Genomic DNA, 17,624 nt, shown 5'->3' on the forward strand with positions numbered 1-17,624 from the left:
AGGCCACCTACTCCCTCCCAGTCACAGTTCCTTTCTAATTAATTAAAACATTACTCACAAGTGACAGTACCAGCTTAATCCTATTTCACAAGTGGCCACGTTTTCATTCAATCCTTTATGATAGAGTAAAAGAGTAAAAACATTTTAAACACATTTTCCTTTTCATTTTAGCTTTCATACATTTATTTTATGTCTGTAATCTTTCTAAACAAATAATAGAATCATTGTTTTCATCAATGTTTGAAAATGAAGTACAAAGAGATTAAAGATTTGCTCTTTCATTCTAGGATACCAAACACACACACGTAGGAAACCAGCAGACATACTGAGGCATTACACATACACTAGGGAGGCAGAGCCACAGAAACAGCAGAAGGGACTGGAGGGAGGAACATCAGATGATGTTGGAAATGCTAAGAGACTTGCCAGTTATTACAGGGGAAGAAGCAGCGACAGCAGGTCACCAAAAAAGATAAAGTTTTACTTGCTTAAAGCAAAATCATCCTTCTACATACTACTCGCTCTGCTTCAGAGCAACTATCAGTTAAGTCGAGGTTTTCTTTTGATGTTTCAACAACAGAGATGATCAAAGAAAATGCTCCAACAACCCAATTGTTGGGCAAACAATCATATAAGAAACCATAGTGTGTATCTGCTATTTATGTGGACCATCTCTGGATGTATGCCATTAGTTAATCTGCATGGTTTAAGTTTTATTTTGTTGTTTAACTAACTGGATGTGCAAGCTGGTAACATCATGGTGAAGGTAAAATGAACCAACAGTCCATCTCCTTAACCTGAGAGATTGAAGACTAAGACAAAAGCAAAGGAACAGCACAGTTGGAGAGTATATTAACATGTGTGCATTAATCAAGTAATAAAGATAACAAAAGTTTACATCTAAAGAACAAAAGAGAAAAATAAAGAAAGGATTTTAAAAAAAACATTTAAAATAATCAGACTTTCTCAGAACAATTCAGTAGCTGAAGGAATAAAATTTACAACTGTCCACTTTGAGTTGGAGAAGTTGGCTGGGACTGCAGTGACAATTATCACATTGATAAAAGGATGCTCGGGCTCTTAATTGCCAATCTTAACTTTCAGTTTAAAGGGCAATTAATGTGCTAATCCAATGACAATAATGAGAAAGGCTAAGGGCAAGATGCCAATGATGAGAAGTAAATCATGGAGTGATATAAATCAACCAGCAAGTCCTGGAGAGTCATAACTCAATGCACTGCTTAATCCTCTGAATTTGCTGGCCAATTTGCCCATTAGTAACTTCCCTGCAAATTCCAGCCCAAAATGTTCTTATTTTCTTCTGTTGCTTATAATATTCAGGCTCTATGAAATTAAAATTGTAGATTCTTTTTATAGAGTAAAATATAGTTAATATTTCATCTATATTACATGTTGGAAGAAGACATAATCATATATTACAATAGATATTTATTTTCCATTTGAAATGTTATTTTTCTGTTTTCTTTTTACTCCGTTATTTCCAATAAATATGGCCAAAAGTGGATGAAACAATAAAATTGTGCCATCAAAAACAAAAAAATGCCTCACTCTTTGATAACTAAACTCTTGAAAGATGGAATCCAACTATATCTCTGCTTACATCAAAATTAGATGATCCATCTTGCCTAGAAATCTGAATGAGAAAAAGATACAACGTTGTATTTTTCAGGTTATTGTGATTCACAATAATGAGCTCATGAATGCATTTGACGGAATAAATAAGGCTCTAAGTGGATGATGAAGGTCAGGAAACATTGGATTTATAGTTAAGTAAGATTGCAAGGCAATCTACCATTTGGTAGATTGAATAAGTGACTCATTTTATCTTAACAAAGGAGGAACGCAGATGCGTGGAGGTGGGGGAGAAAGCGAAATTCTTTATTTTAAAAAACTTAAAGTAATTTGGTGAAATTGGAAATTTACCTATTGAAGGAAAAGTGCAAGGCAACTGTATTAATGGAGCACTGCTGAATGAGGACATTGATTGGGAGTTCAAATAAACCAGCCGAAGGAACAAGCCCCAGAGTTGATAACATTGACAAGAAATCACTGTGTATACATTAATAGATAAGTGCATTAGCTGGTGCAGCAGAGATCTGTGAATCAGTCAGGGTCAAAAGAAAATACATTAATGATTTGATTTTGTTGTAGCTCCCCTGGACAGGAAGAGTGAGAAGACAGAGAAATGTGTCAACCGGCAAGAAAGACTTGTAAAAAAAGAATAAAACAATCTACATGGGGACTTCAATAACCCAATTACTGGTCAGTAAAGACAGAAAAAACAAGAAATGTTTGTGCATGATACTTTAATGCTTGGTTTGTTGAACAGCCAATATAACTAGTAGTCAATCGGAATCTAAACATCAACAATTCTTCAGATACGAATGACCAGGGTTAGAGATGAGCTCTAAATCCAGCGGCTGAAATATTTTTTAAACTTTTAATAATCACAAGGTATGCAAATATGCACATGACAACAATTCATCAGTTTGTACTTTGGGAAGTCAAATGTAAGAGGAAAGTATACAGCAAATGGCAGGACCCTCAGGAGCACTGACATACAGTGGGATCTTATGGTGGAGATCTATAGCTCCCCGAAAATGGCAACACAAGTAGGGTAGTAAAGGAGACATACGACATACTCCTCCTTCATTGGTCAGGGCATTGAGTATAGAAGATAGGAAGTCATATTGCAGTTATACAAAAGTTTGGTTAGACCACATTTGAAGTATTGTGTGCAGTTCTGGTAGGTGCATTACAGGATGGATGTGGGGGCTTTATAGAGGGTACAGAAGAGGTTCACCAGGATGTTGCCTGGATTAGAGAGTATCAGCTATAAAGGAGAGGTTGGACAAACTTGCACTGCTTTCTCTAGAGCACTGGAAGAGAGTGTCAACCTGATAGAAGTAAACAAAATTATGAAAAGGCATAGATAGCGTCTTTCCCAACCCCTCTTCCCCAGAGAAAACTTTCCTTCCCTCATGTTTAAAGCTGTACTAAAGGCCATAACTTTAAACTTCAGGGGGAGGAAATTTAAAGGAGATTGCAAGGCAAGCTTTGTTTTAAACACAGAGTGGTGGGTGCCTGGAACCTGCTGCCAGGGGAAGTGATGGAAGCAGATACCACTGCAACACTTAAGAGGCATTTAGAAAGGCACATGAACAGACAGGGAATGGAGGGAAAGAGTCCACGTGCAGGCAGAATGAATTATTTAAATTGTCATCATGATTGGCAGAGACATTGTGGGCTGACGGGCCTGTTCCTGCACTGTACTATTTTCTATGTTTAAACATTCCTGAGAAAATTAGGAAAAAAATAAAGAGCAATGTAAACACAATCCAGGAACTGGTCTTTATTAAAGATACTTGATCTCAAAATGAAACAAGGAACAGTAAACAGGATCCATTTATAGAGAGTAGAGATCGAGGAAACAAATAAATATGGTTTAAAATCAATCAAAAATAAATGGGCTTTATAGATCTAACCTTCTTGTTGTTAAAAATTCTGTGTCCAGTGGAAGATACTTGCTTGACTTATCCACACCACCGATGCAGCAGAAATATCACAAAGTATTTCACACAGAACCACAGAAAGATCCACCAAATCCACACCAACCATCAAACACCCATTTACACTTTAATCCCATATTTTATTCTCCTCAGGTTCTCATCAACTCCCCTTGAGTGCCAGGAACAATGTACAGTGCCAATTAATCTACCAATCTGTACATGTTTAGGATGTGAAGGGAACTAAAGCACCCGGAGGAAATTAATGTGGTCAAACTACCCAAGGTGAGGAGCGAACCCGGGTCTCTGGCATTGAGAGACTGCAGCCATACTAGCTGTGCATCCTTAAACTAAGAGCTGAGCCTGAACCACATTGGATAAAAAAAATTAGTTAAACAAAAGTTTCTGAGAGATATGGATCAGAGAAATATCTTAATATAGCAAGATAGGTGTAGATGCTTATGAAGGGAATACCTTCAAAGAAAGCTTCAAATCTTTCAGTTGCGCATTCAGCATTGGAAAGCAATTAAATTCAGGAAAGAGCAAGTAGTCCAAACTAGAGGAATGTAGATATCTCAAAAGTTTAGCAAGCTGGAGGAGATGACAGAGAAAAGCAAGACCATGGTAGGGTATTCAAAAATAAGAATGAGAATTTTTAAAACCAAGATGTTGCTGAATTGGGCAGGAGTATAGGCTAGACCACAGGAGATAGAAACAAGCTCACCTGGTTTAACAGCTCTCAGGTATTCTGAAACCTATGAAATAAACCAAATGAACACTTAAATGCGAAACACATTAGCTTTTCAATTCTTTGAACCTTTTATTGTTGTGATAAATTAATGTTGGTCCCAAGATGTTTCTGGACTGGATGGTTTACACTTCTGTCTATACTTCTCACTGCCTCGGTAGAGCAACCAATTGAAGACCCCACCCACCCCAGACATTCTCTCTTCTCCCCCCTCCCATTGGGCAGAAGGTATCAACAGGTTCAAGGACAGCTTATATCCCGCTGTTATAAGACTATTGAACGGTCCCCTAGTACAGTAAGATGGACTTGTGCCCTCACAATCTACCTTGTTATGGCTTTGCACCTGATTGTCTATCTGCACTACACTTTCTCTGTAACTGTAACACCCTATTCTGCATTGTTATTGCTTTTCCTTGTACTACCTCAATACACTGATGTGATGAAATGGTCTGTATGGATGGCATATAAAAATGTTTTTCACTGTACCTTGGTACATAGGAAAAATTGATTTATTATTGTCAGAAGTTTTGTTATAGTCATCAATTTATCAGAATATGCAAAATAAGTGAATTTACATTTTTTAAAAAAAATTTACAAAAATATTGGAGCTGGTGAAAGACTTCTTGCTCCATAAACATAAAGGGAATATTTCCAATTATTTGCAAAGTGTAAACATTTTGATCTTGCTTTAAGTGTCTAGAGGAATTCTTCATGCTCTATTTATGACAGAGATAACATATCTCCACTCAGGGAAAAAATTGTGTTGTTTAATGATATCATTAACAGGTGTCTATTAACAGAAGACTTTGTTTGCATCATCAGTAATAAGAGGGAATCTCCCTGCATGGTTTAAAATGCTCCAACAGAACCCCCTGAGAAATCCCTGTTCTCACCCCACCCTGAAATTCAAACACCAAATGGGAAAGAATTACAATCCTGATAATAATGGGGTGTTAAACAAATTATTTCACGTTGAACTTGCCATGAAAATGGATAAAAGATATTTAGTGAAGAGCTATGCATTCCAGAAATTACAGATGGCCCACCCCCATGTTACGGTCATTCAGGTAACAGACATTCACCCTCAGAGAATTCACAAATCAGTATCCAAAAATTTGAGATTCACTGTTATGAAATTTGTGTGGAAAAAGTAATAAATAAATAAACATAAAATTAATTCTTTTCAACTTGCATTTCTTGACACATGCGCAGATGATGTGACTTTGTGACGTGGAAAATTGGATAGGGACCATTTTCTGGGAACACAATCCCCGCACCCATATAAAGTTAACATGGTTATATTTTTATGCTGTGTGTTTTTGAACTTTAAGGGGAATACATTTAAAAAGCACCTTATCACATCCTAACACAGTAAAAATAATTGTGTTGATTTATTAGTCTATTTGCCTCCCCCCCCCCCCCCCCAAGGGAATGGGAACTTAAGAATAGAGGGCATACGTTTAAGGTGAGAGGTGAAAGATTTAAAAGGGACCTGAGACACAACTTCTTCAGGCAGAGGGTGGTGTGTACATAGAATGACCTGACAGAGAAAGTGGTTGAGGCAGATACAATAACAACATTCAAAAGACATTTGGATAAATGCATGGATAGGGGGATTTAGAGGGATATGGGACAAACATGGGCAAATGGGACTAGCTTGGTGGGCACCATGGTTGATACGGACGAGTTGGGCCAAAGGGCCTGTTTCCATGCTGTGTTACTCTGACTGTGATGTACCAAGTGTTTTGTTTTATTTTGCTGCACAATATATTGAAATTTAACATGAAAATGTTTTGGAATATACACATTTTCATAATTATACACAATTCCATGATTAATTTCAATAATGTTCTTCTCAATTTATGCAGATTTGTTAAAGACAACTTTTATTGTAATGTAAAACTATATCAGCTTTTACACTTTTTTAGAAATATACTTTCAAGTTCAAAGTGCTTAGCTTGGAAGGACAAAATGAAATGGGTTAGATGATTAATACTGGTCAATACTAAGATTTTACAAAAAATCAGATGAGTAACAATGTATGTGTTAGGAACATTTCAAATGCAAAGTAGAGTATTTGCTGCAAATTAGTTTCAGAGTTCTGTCAATATCATGTGAAATGAACAAATAGTTTAATAGAGTCACTGGTGGTCTGAAAGCAGCATCTCGAGGATTCAGAAGGAAGTAAATGCCATTGGGAGATGTCTAGCCATTTAGCTGATTGGGCAGAGGTAGCCTCTGTTGCTTGGAAAATAACTCAATCCCAATTTGAAAGCAAATGCCAAAAGCATGATCCTGAGAATCGAGTCTTCCATGCTTTTAAACGGACATCAAAATACATTACGTAAAGGAAAAATGTAATAGTTGCCAGCCAACCTGGGTATGTGAAAGTGGGTCAGGCATAATAAATTCAACTGTTGAAGATACACAGTGAATACTAATATCTCTTCTTTTGGAAGGAATTTGGACAGCTTTACAGGAGAGCTGTGGCTATGCATTAAAGAGTTTGCTGTAAATTGAACATTCCAGTAGTTAAATAATAAAACAAGGATATTGATTATTGACAGTAGTTCTGCTTGGATAGCCATGCACAATGGAGGAACCACCATTTAATCCTGAAGTTGTATCTTATAGTTTTCAGAAATAACACTCTCAAGTTGTTTTAAAGCAAAATTTCAAGGCTTGCAGACTGTACCTAGTCTTGTGAAATGCAAAACATTCTGTATGAGTAACCAAGGAGGCAGGATTACTGGAAATATGTAGTCAATAGGATATTTACAACAATGAGTGAAACTAAAAGTTACCAGGCCTAAAAAAATTTAAATTATTTATCACATTATAAAGTCACAAAGCATTTTATTAAAACAATGAGAAAATAAAAACATAGGGTATATTGGGGCAAATGATCAAAAGCTTGATCTACAAAGGTGAGTCTTAGAGAAAGGAGCATTGGAGAAGCAGCGAGGTTTGAGGGAGGAAATTCCAGAGTTCAGTTTCATGGCTGCCAACGATGGAGTGGTTAAAGGTGACACATAAAATGCTGTGGAGGAGTGCTGATATTCAGGAGCTGAAGGTTGGAGGGGATTTCACATATAGTGAGGAGTGAGACTAAAATGTGAAGTGTTGGTTAACCAGAAGCCAGGCATTTCCTGTATTCCAGAAAGCTATAAATGAAGGAAAGTCAACATGATTTTGTAAAAAGGATATCATGTTTGATCCAGATATTTGTACATATGCCTTGGATAAAGGGGAACTGAAGGATATACTGTAAATGGATTTCCAGAGGGCATTTTAAAAAGATGCCAGATCAAAGTGTTCTGCGCAAATAATAGGCATTGATAGAAGAATGGCTAGCAAACAGGAAATAGATAGTTGGCATACGTGGTTCTTTTTGCAGTCGGCAAGATGTAATGATAGTGTACTATGAGATTGGTGCTGAGGTCTTAACCTTTTACAATTTACACAAATAATTAGAAGGTACCAAAAGTATGCTTGCTGATTTGCTGATGACACAAAAATAGACAGAAGAGTACATTATGAATGCAACATAAGGAGGCTACAAAGAAATTTAGATAGGTTGCAAGTGAGCTAAGATCTGTAAAATGGAAAAACATGAAATTGTCCACTTGGTAGGAAAAATAAAAAAAAACACTTTATCAAAATGGTGAAAGATTGCAGAGCTCCAAAATACAGAGGGATCTGGGTATCTTGGTGCAAGATTCACAAAAGGCCATAATGCAGGTTCATCAATTAGGAAAGTGGACAGAACATCACTGTTTAATGCTGGAGAACATTAATAGTAGAGAGGTGATGCTTCAGTTACATAGGGCATGCATGAGACCACATCTGGAGTACAGTGTACAGCATTGGTCTTATATAAGGAAGGTTGTTAATGTGTTGGAAACAGAGACTTAACTGCAGGTCCTCCCCAGGTTACGGCAGGGTTCCGTTTCTGTGAACTGTTGGTAAACCTAATAGTTCGCAAATTGAACAGTTCACAAGTCAGAAATGCAGCCACAAACCAAGTTCCCACACAGGCAGCTCTGCAGCAGCTGGCAAACCCATCCTGCCAGTCTCCCAAACACTTGATCGTGTGTTCAGGCTGTACACAGGTCGGGTGTTCGTAAGCAGGGTAGAACCTGTACACTCATAACTGGAATGGGCAGATCGACTTATAAAGGTTAGACAGGCTAGGGTTGTATGCACTGAAATTGAGAGGAATGAAACAAAATAACTCCTGAGGGGTCTTGGTGGGCTGGATGAGGAGGGGACGTTTCCTCTTGTGGGAGAATCCAGAACTAGTGTCACTGTTTAAAACTAAGCAGTCGTGCATTTAAAACAAATAAAGAATGCCCATAAAAGACAGAGGGTGGTGGTTGAAGGGACTTATTCAGGCTGGAGGCCTGTGAATAGTGATATTCCTCAGGGATCTGTACTGGGACCTCTGCTGTTTGTGATGTACATAAATGACCTGGATGAGTATGTTGATGGGTGGGTTAGTAAGTTTGCAGATGATACCAAGATTGGTGGAGCTGTGGAGTTCTTACGGGCAAGATCCTTAACAGCATTGAAGAGCAGAGACACCTTGGGGTGCAGTCCATGACTCATTGAAAGTGGCTACACAGGTAGATAGGGTGGTTAAGAAGGCTTATGGAATGCTTGCTTACATTAATCAAGGTATTAAGTATAGAAGTCAAGAGGTTATGATGCATCTCTATAGAACTCTGTTTAGGCCGCATTTAGAGTATTGCATGCAATTCTGGTCACCTCACTATAGGAAGGATGTCGAGGCTTTAGAGAGAGTGCAGAGGAGGTTTACTGGGAAGCTGCCTGGATTATAGGGCATGTGCTATCAGGAGAGGCTGGGCAAACTTGGGCTCTTTTCTCTGGAGCAGCGGAGGCTGAGGGGTGATCTGTTGGAAGTGTATAAAATTATGAGGGGCATAGATAGGGTGGACAAGCAATATCTTTTTCCCCCATTATTGAGCGATACAATTCCAGAGGGCATGCATTTAAGGCCAGAGGGGGTAGGTCAGAAGAGACGCGAGGGGTAAGTTTTTTTTTTACTGAGAGAGTGGTGGATGCCTGAAATGAGTTGCCTGATAGGGTGGTGGAGGCAAATTCATTGGGGGCTTTTAAGAGGGGCTTGGATGGGCACATGAATGAGAGGAAAATGGAGGGATATGGGCATTCAGTAGGTAGGAGGGATTAGCTAAGTCAGCACAACATTGTGGGCCGAAGGGCCTGTTCCGTGCTGTGCTGTACTGTTCTATGTTCCATAAGGCATTTTTTTTCTCCTCTCTGAGGGTCTTGAATCTTACAATCTCCCTTTCGCAAAGGACAGTGGAAGCAGAGTCTTTGAATATTTTTCAGGCAGAAGTGAAATTACTTGATAAGCAAGAGGATGAAAAGTTACTGGAGTGTATGGGAATGGGGTGTTGAGGTTACAATCAGATCAGCCATGATCTTGCTAAATGGCAGAGCACATCAGAAGGGCTGTGTGTCTACTTATGCTCCTAATTCATCTGTACGTAACATTGCTGAGCGATCACGTTTACTTAAGGTTGAAAGACAGAGCAAGTCTGAGGGGCTGAAAAGCCTTCACCCCTTCCTGCGCCTATTTCTTATGTGCCTCATAATATCAAATAAGTACAAGGAGTTGATAAGAGAGGTGCCAAGCATAATATTCAAAGGAAACCAAGTCAAAGAACTGGGAGATAATATAAATTGTATCCTTGTTTAAAGGAAATGAAATAATATACACAATTTAAGGCAATTGGTCTTAATTTTGCTGAAAGCAACACAGTACAAGATTAGCGGAGACTTAGATTAGAGAACAAGCATCAGAGACTAGGCAGGGTTTCAACCGACTGTGCCAAAGTAAGCCAAGCACAGGGCAGAGTGGAGGAGGTCATTACATCATCGAAAATATCCCAACAGACTGATATGCCTTGACTTGACTGGCTAATCAAGGGCATTCAACTTGGTTTTTGCAAAGTGGAAATCACATTTTGCTAACTTAGCTGGTGCTTTTGTTTTTTGAGTTTATAGAATTAAAGGATGGAGTTTCAGAGGGAATAATGAGGTACTCTGGAGAGAAAAAATAAGGCAGAAAGTAAAATGGGAGGGTGGCTGCCTAGGGTTCTGAAAATCTACACACGTGTGGTTTAAATTGGCAGGATGCAAGTGTGTACCAGGTACTCACATTGCAATCCTTTTTCATTTCCAGTTATGTAAATTTTTAAATAAGCACAAAAGGGAAGTTCAGGAATCAAAAAGAAACTGCAGATGCTGTAAATCTGAAACAAAAATAGTAAGTGCTGTGAATACGCAGTAAACGGGGTTGACATTTCTGGTTGGCGACCTCTCATGATGGGAAAGAGGGCATCGACCTGGGACACGAGCTCTGATGCTGCCTGGCCTGCTGAGTGTTTTCAGCATTTTCTGCTTTCACTTTTCAAATGGAAGATAATATTTATGCTGGTAATACCACATTAGAATGTATATCCTTTACAATGAAAAGGCTGCAGAAAGATACAGGTATGTTAGCAAAGCAAACTGGGAATAAAGCAACAATGGGAAGGATGGCTAACTTATTTAGGTACACAATCAGTGAAGGAACTGAGAGATGCATTTACTTATAACACCACTGAAGCAGGTTATTGGATCCATCAGGCCCACACAGTCACCCAGCAGAGCAATGCCATCAACCCATTGCCCCAGTCCTTATTTCCTTGTACCTCTGCAACATATTCTCTCTCACATATCCATCAACCATTCATCCTCAATTGATTCTTTTGCCATTTACCGACACCATTAGGTAATTTACAACAGAAAATTAACCTACCAGCAGGTCTTTAGCATATGGGAGGAAACCCAGAGTCACCAGAAAAAAACATGCAAACTCCACACAGACAGCAGAGGTCAGAATTGAACCCAGGTCACCGAAGTTGTGAAGCAGCAACATTAACTGCTGCACCACTTCGTCACAGATATATAAATAATCAAAGGGTGAAAGAAGACGTAGAAATACTGTAAAAACTCCTAATAGAATGCAGATTTTTAAACACGGTGCAGTCCTGAAGTAGGGTCCTGACCCGAAATGCTGACCGCCTGCTTTTCTCCACGGCCTGCTGAGTTCCTCCAGCAGTATTTTTCATCTCGATTCCAGCATCTGCAGTCCTTTGTTCCTCTCGCAATAATTTAATACCAGAAATGTGGTTGGAATACAACGTACTCCTGGAATGGTCTCCCTTGTTCTACTCTCTGTAAACGTGGGCAGCAGAGTTTTAGATAACTTCATGCCCTCTCTCATAACAAGTCTCATCCAACTTACAGACCAAACCTTAGACCCAGGTAACTGATGCTTTAACTTTAAAATTCTTAATTTAGTTTTCAAATTTGCCTATGGTCTTGCCACTCCTTACTTCTGTACATACTTCCATCCCTATAACTCTCCAAGATGATTGTACTCTTCCAACTCCAGATTCTTGTACCTCCTCGAATTTAATCTCCACCATTAGAAGTTGTGGGTGCAGCTGGCAAGGCCTGAAATGCTGGAATTCACTCCCAAAAACCCATGCCTCCCTACACCTCCTCCTCCTTTAAATTCCTCATCTCTTTGAGACTTGCATCTCACTCCTACCGAGACTTCCATCTTTGCTGCACAAAGCAAATACTCCCTTTTTCTGCTAAATGGCAATTGGGTAGTGTTGGTGTTCAAATAAACCTAGGGGTGTTTATACACAAGTTGGAGGTGCGACAAATGATTAAGATGGCAAATGGTACGTTAGCCTTAACTAAAGGAAGATTTGAATACAGTTGGAAAGCCTTACTCAAATTGGTGAGTAATTGGTAAGGTTGCACCTGAAGTATCGTGCCCAGTTCTGACCTCCTTCCCCAAGAGTAGTGAAAATTCACCAGACTGGTTCCAGGGATGGCAAGTTTGCCACATGAGGAGAGACTGTGTAGATTGGGACTGTTTTCTCCAGAATTTAAAAGTTCCTAAAAGGCTCGACAAGCTAATTGCAGAGAGGATGGTTCCCTTGGCTGAGGAGTCTAGAACTATGGGGGCAGGGGGAACAGATTCAGAATAAAAGGGCAAGACTGTTTAGGACGGAGATGAGGTTAAATTTCTTCTTCAAAGGATGGTGAATCTTTGGGATTTTCTATCTAAGTGGGCTGTGGATGCTCAGTCATTACATTCATTCAAAACAGAGATCAATAGATTTCTGGACATTAAGGGAATCAAGGGATGTAGAGACATTGCTGGAAAATGGTGCTGAGGTAAAAGAGCAGCCATGATGTAATGAAAAGCAGAGCAAGTTTGAACGGCTGGATGGCTTACTCCTGATGCTTTTTTCTTTAATTCTTACACTGTTCCAATAAAGCTCTTGAAAGAGCATCTCACCTTTTGACTGGGCATATTACGATCTACCGGACTCAACAATTTCAGGCAAAGAGCACTAATGGCATTACATTTCCACCACTGGCTCCACATTCCTCTGATCATTTCAAATATGTATTCTGCACTGACATCTCCACCAGACTCCCTTTTGTTTCCTGTTATATCTTTCACCTTGCACTATTGCCCTTTTTCATTTTAATCTCTCATACTCCCATTCTATCTCAGGCCTTCCGCTACCCCTAATGTCTCTGCATTTGAAAACGTGCATTATCTCTGACTTCTACTGGGTCATCAATTTGAACTCTATTTTTTGTCTCTCCACAAATGCTCCCCAATCTATTGAATACATGGTGGGCCAAAGGGCCTGTATTGTGCTGTATTGTTCTATGGTTCTATGGAATATTTCCAGCACATTATGTTTTTATTGTAGATTACCAGAATCTGTAGTGATTTGGTTTTGTTGCATAAATGGAAATGGATCTTGTTAATGGTTGACAAAGCAACGTGGAGGATTATATGTAGGAAAGCAAAATTGTTCTTTGTCAGTAATTGTTTCATTACAATATAGAAGGCTTCATCACAATTAGCTATCGAGACATAGATGAACACAGCATCCAAAAGAAATTAAATTGGTGTCTGAAATGAAGCAATGTAACAGGATTTAAGAAAAGGGAAAGTCAGTTTACAGACAATAGTTCAAATTGAAGAACCCAATCTGTACAAAAGACTAAGGCTCTTTCTTGGCGCTGGTCTTTCTTCAGAGGTAAAGCAGACACAAGGTGATAATTAGTGGTTGCCATTCGGCTGCCACCGATACAGCCATCTGAGATATATTGTCCCCCAAAGCCAAAGTTGAGGGGGAATAAGAACTAGGCTAAGCTGCAAATACAAATTCACCAGCAATTCCCCAAGTGAAAGTGGCTGCCTACATTTCTGCAGTGGATAACAAGTGTATTGGTAAATTGTGCAATATTACAAATAGTCACAAACCAGCACATGCAACGGCAAATATCAACAAAGAGTTGAAAGGTCATCGTTATAAGGTGGACGCAAGAATTATTACTATTTCTTAGTTGACTAAATATTGACAGAATATACCGACAAAATAGGGAGTAGCTGCAAAAACAAACAGGTTTTCTGCTGATCCACTCTCCATAAATCCAAGGAAGTGCTGTTTTAAATAAAAAAAGCTATTATGTTCTGATACAATTAGCACAAACTATAAAGGCAGCGGAATTTGTTTACAGAAGGGCAGCAAAAATTAGTGCAAGTTTTTGCAGCTCTAATGAGAAGCTGAAGCAGCAAATTTATCCTCATTAAAAAGTCAAGAATCTAAGCAATATATTGCTCTACATTCATCTCATTTAAAAATACAGCATTGCTAAGACTTTTGTGGACATCCTAAGTACCAGTATCAGGAATAGGATGTTTTCATTGTACAAAACATACAAGAAGTCAGGCTGTGAGGTTGCACATCTGCAGCACTGATCTTCTCAATTCTAACTGTATTTCAACCCTTCCTTATCCTAATGTAGGTCCAGGAACATATATCTTTTGCCTGAACGGCACTGAACCCTGCTCCTGACTGTCAGAATGCCAGCAGTACAGGCAATGAAAACAAAGCATTTCCTAAGCATGCCAAACCACATAAGAAGACACTAGGAGAACTGCCCAAAAGCTTAGAGAAAGGTAGAGGCATGTATAAAATTAGGATAGAAACTGTAGAGGTCATTGCATAATACTGCACATTGCTGAAGTTTGATTTCTTCTAAAGCAACACACAAGATGCTAGAGGAACTCAGCGGGTCAGGCAGCATCTATGGAGGGAAATGGACAATTGACATTTTGGGTTGAGACTATTTATCTGGGTCCAGTGAGTTCCTCTAGTGTCTTGCTTCAGATTCCAGCATCTGCAGTCCCATGTGTCTTGATTTCTTCTAGTGTCAGATTACCAACACAACAACAAAGCCTTTTTTTAAAATCATTCACATATTGCAGGGTGTTGGTGGCAAAAACCAATATTTATTCTTGTCCCCAAAAGCCCTTGAATTGATTTGCCACTTCACTTCAGAGGGCAATGAAAGGTCAACACATCAGAGGTCCAGAGTCACATACAAGCCACAACAGGTCAGGATGTCAGGTTTCCTTCTTCAGAGAGTATCAATGAACCAGATGGGTTTCTATCAACAACCTGATAGTTCATGGTTATCAGTGACACCACGTTTTTATTTGAGAGATATTTAGTTAACTAAATTTAAATTTTCCAGCTGCCATAATGAGATCGCTCTAAATCGTTAGTGAAGATCTCTGGCTTATTAGTCCAATAGCTTCACCACCATCTACCCATAAAAAGGAACAACAATCTGTTGGACACCAGGGTTCAAATTCATTGTGTGAGTGGTGGTCAAGGGAATTGCCAGGAGACCAAAAAAACATCTAAAAGGGAGCCAATTTCCCAAATCATGGCTCTACAATTATAGAATTTGTTATACAACTACAACTCTCATCCACTAATTGCTCCATATGTCTCTATTTGATTGTTATTTGTACATGTGTTTAGGTACAGAATATGTGCAAGTTACTTAAGTATGAGGTCATTGCAAAATACTGCACGTTGCTGAAGTCTGATTTCTTCCGGTGTCACGTTACCAACATAAAACCATTTTTTAAATATATTTGCATGACCTGGGTATTGATAGCAAGACCAATTTTTATTCACATCCCCAAAAGCCCTTGAACCAAATTATCACTTCCGTTCTTACGTGCATGGATACCAATGAAAATTGCCTCAACTGTGACATCTTTAATTGGTATCAATGCACATTAGAAGTGACTCATTAACAGCAGCAGAAATGAAGGATTTTTCCTCTATCCATAGGTGATTATAGCTTCCTGGCATCATCTTGGGTGTGATCAGTTAACTCAGCACAGATGGGGCTGAACCTGGGACACTCCCTGCTGATATTGCTTAACTCTAACACAGTGCAACTACTCCCAAAAGATTTTAAGACAGAAAATGGAATTAACAGCAGAGTGCAATTTAATTTCCGAAAAATCTATAATTTCAGCAAAATCAAGGCAGTTTGAAAACATGCCACTTAATTCTGTGTTCCATTTAACAAATATGGGATATAAGCCAATTCCATTTTTAATGGTTTTTTTATGCCCCATTGTCTGAATTGACATTTTTGTTCCTTCACACGAAAACCCCACTTTAGATACACCAGCACTTTCAACACAAGAAGTCAGGAAAGAGTTGAATGTTTTATTTTAGGAGTTGCAGTGGCCACTCAATGGAGTCACACAAAAAGAAGCACATTTTTAGGCAAGAAGTTTATGCAGGAATGTGCATGGGTGGTGAGACGTCCACCACTGCAAGATCAGTTAGAAAGACATCATATTCCAGTCAAATTATTGGAATTGTTCAATCCGTGGGAAAATGAAAACATAACTATAATTTGTCCATAGATTTGCTGATTTTTGACCTTTTTTTAAGCTTGCAGCCATCAAGACAGCTGATGCAGCAAATGCAATAACTGTTGTGCAACACCCACCAGCCACAAATTGATCTGTGTGCTATTATGCAGAACTCCTGCAGCTTCCTATACAACAAATCTCTCGGACATGATGCATAGTCATCAGTTATTTGTCACTCATGATACAGATGCTACTGATTCCTCAACTGGGAAATAGTGATCTTCCAAATGTAATAAGATTATCACTGATTAAAGGCTGGTGACTCAGATCTCATTCACCTAGTGTACAGTTTCACAACACTACACAGTAGCTGTACACAGAAAACCCATCTGTCTCATTCTGGGCTGAGGCAATAAATGCTCTAAGCACATTGGAACATGCAGACTTTTAAAGGGCTAGGCTGTTCATAAAGATAACTCAAAGAATGTGAAGAGCCGTATGTCTCCCCCCCACCCCCACAAATGATTTAACCTACAAGTTCAATTTTGGCACAATGTGTCATATTTCCAAATTTTCCTTTCTTCAATGGGTGATCAAATTCACTTGAATCCAAACTTTAAATAGAGGAATGGCTTGAAAATTAAAATCTGGCTCCTGGAATTTGGGGAAAGTTTATAGTATCCTTGCAATTCTGATTACATGGTAATTGGCAAACATTTAGACCACCATTGTCTCCATGAATGAGGGTGCAGCTAAGTCTCCAGGAAAAGGCCTTTGGGTAATCTTTTTTTAAAATCACTGTGATCTTGGCTGCAAAACAAGTTATTGGTATTTGTGCGCAGCTTCAGGCACTTCTACCTTCGTTTCAAGACATCCATATTGTGAGACCCTTATTTACTAAATAACCACCACATATCACTGATGGTAACTTTAGTTAGCTGAGGGTGGTGATGTGACAGCAGATGACAGCTAAACTGGTGAAAGAAAAAAAATCAGAGGCCCATGCCACTCTCCTATGAATTCAGTACTCAAGGGTTGCAACAGGGAGCTATCAGTTAATGTGCATCTACAAGGACATGTCCATTAACCATTAAACCCATAATAACTGATGATCACCACAACACTCAGATTTTCTTTGAAGCACATTCATAACTAGAAACACTGTTATACAAAACTGGATTCTTGGTTCCAGTTTGCCAGGTTATTGAGATAACCTACAACTAGAAAACTGTATTTATATACATAGTTATTGTCTCAATGGCTTTCATTGCTTTTGGCAGAAAACATCCGGAAGAATCGGGAGTTTGCACAGTATGACTGTAGACAATGCTGAGTGCGTGTTGAAACAGGAAGATTGTTTAAAGCATGCCAATATTCAGCTAGGCTATGTTATTTTAAATATTTTATATATAATTGACCCAGTGACCTACTGCAATACATTACAAATGATGTAGCAGAGATTGATTCTCATCTTCAGTTCATGCTCACATCTGGTACTCTACAATGCACAGAACTTTTGAGGGAG

General features: G+C 38.9%; 1 protein-coding gene across 5 annotated transcripts in view; it reads right to left on the reverse strand.

Annotated features, from left to right (window-relative positions):
- sema6dl (sema domain, transmembrane domain (TM), and cytoplasmic domain, (semaphorin) 6D, like) overlaps positions 1-17,624 on the reverse strand; it is a 248,616-nt gene that overhangs the window by 197,459 nt on the left and 33,533 nt on the right. Inside the window, exon 1 of one of the 5 annotated variants that reach the window (XM_052040382.1) lies at positions 59-77. The exons of the other annotated variants lie outside the window; for them this stretch is intronic. The gene's annotated coding sequence lies outside the window, so the exon portion shown is untranslated. Of the gene's footprint in view, positions 1-58; positions 78-17,624 lie in introns of those variants that run through there. 5 annotated transcript variants of the gene reach the window in all.

The sequence above is a fragment of the Pristis pectinata genome, chromosome 28 (assembly GCF_009764475.1).
Source record: "Pristis pectinata isolate sPriPec2 chromosome 28, sPriPec2.1.pri, whole genome shotgun sequence".
In the NCBI taxonomy this organism is placed as follows: Eukaryota; Metazoa; Chordata; class Chondrichthyes; order Rhinopristiformes; family Pristidae; genus Pristis; species Pristis pectinata.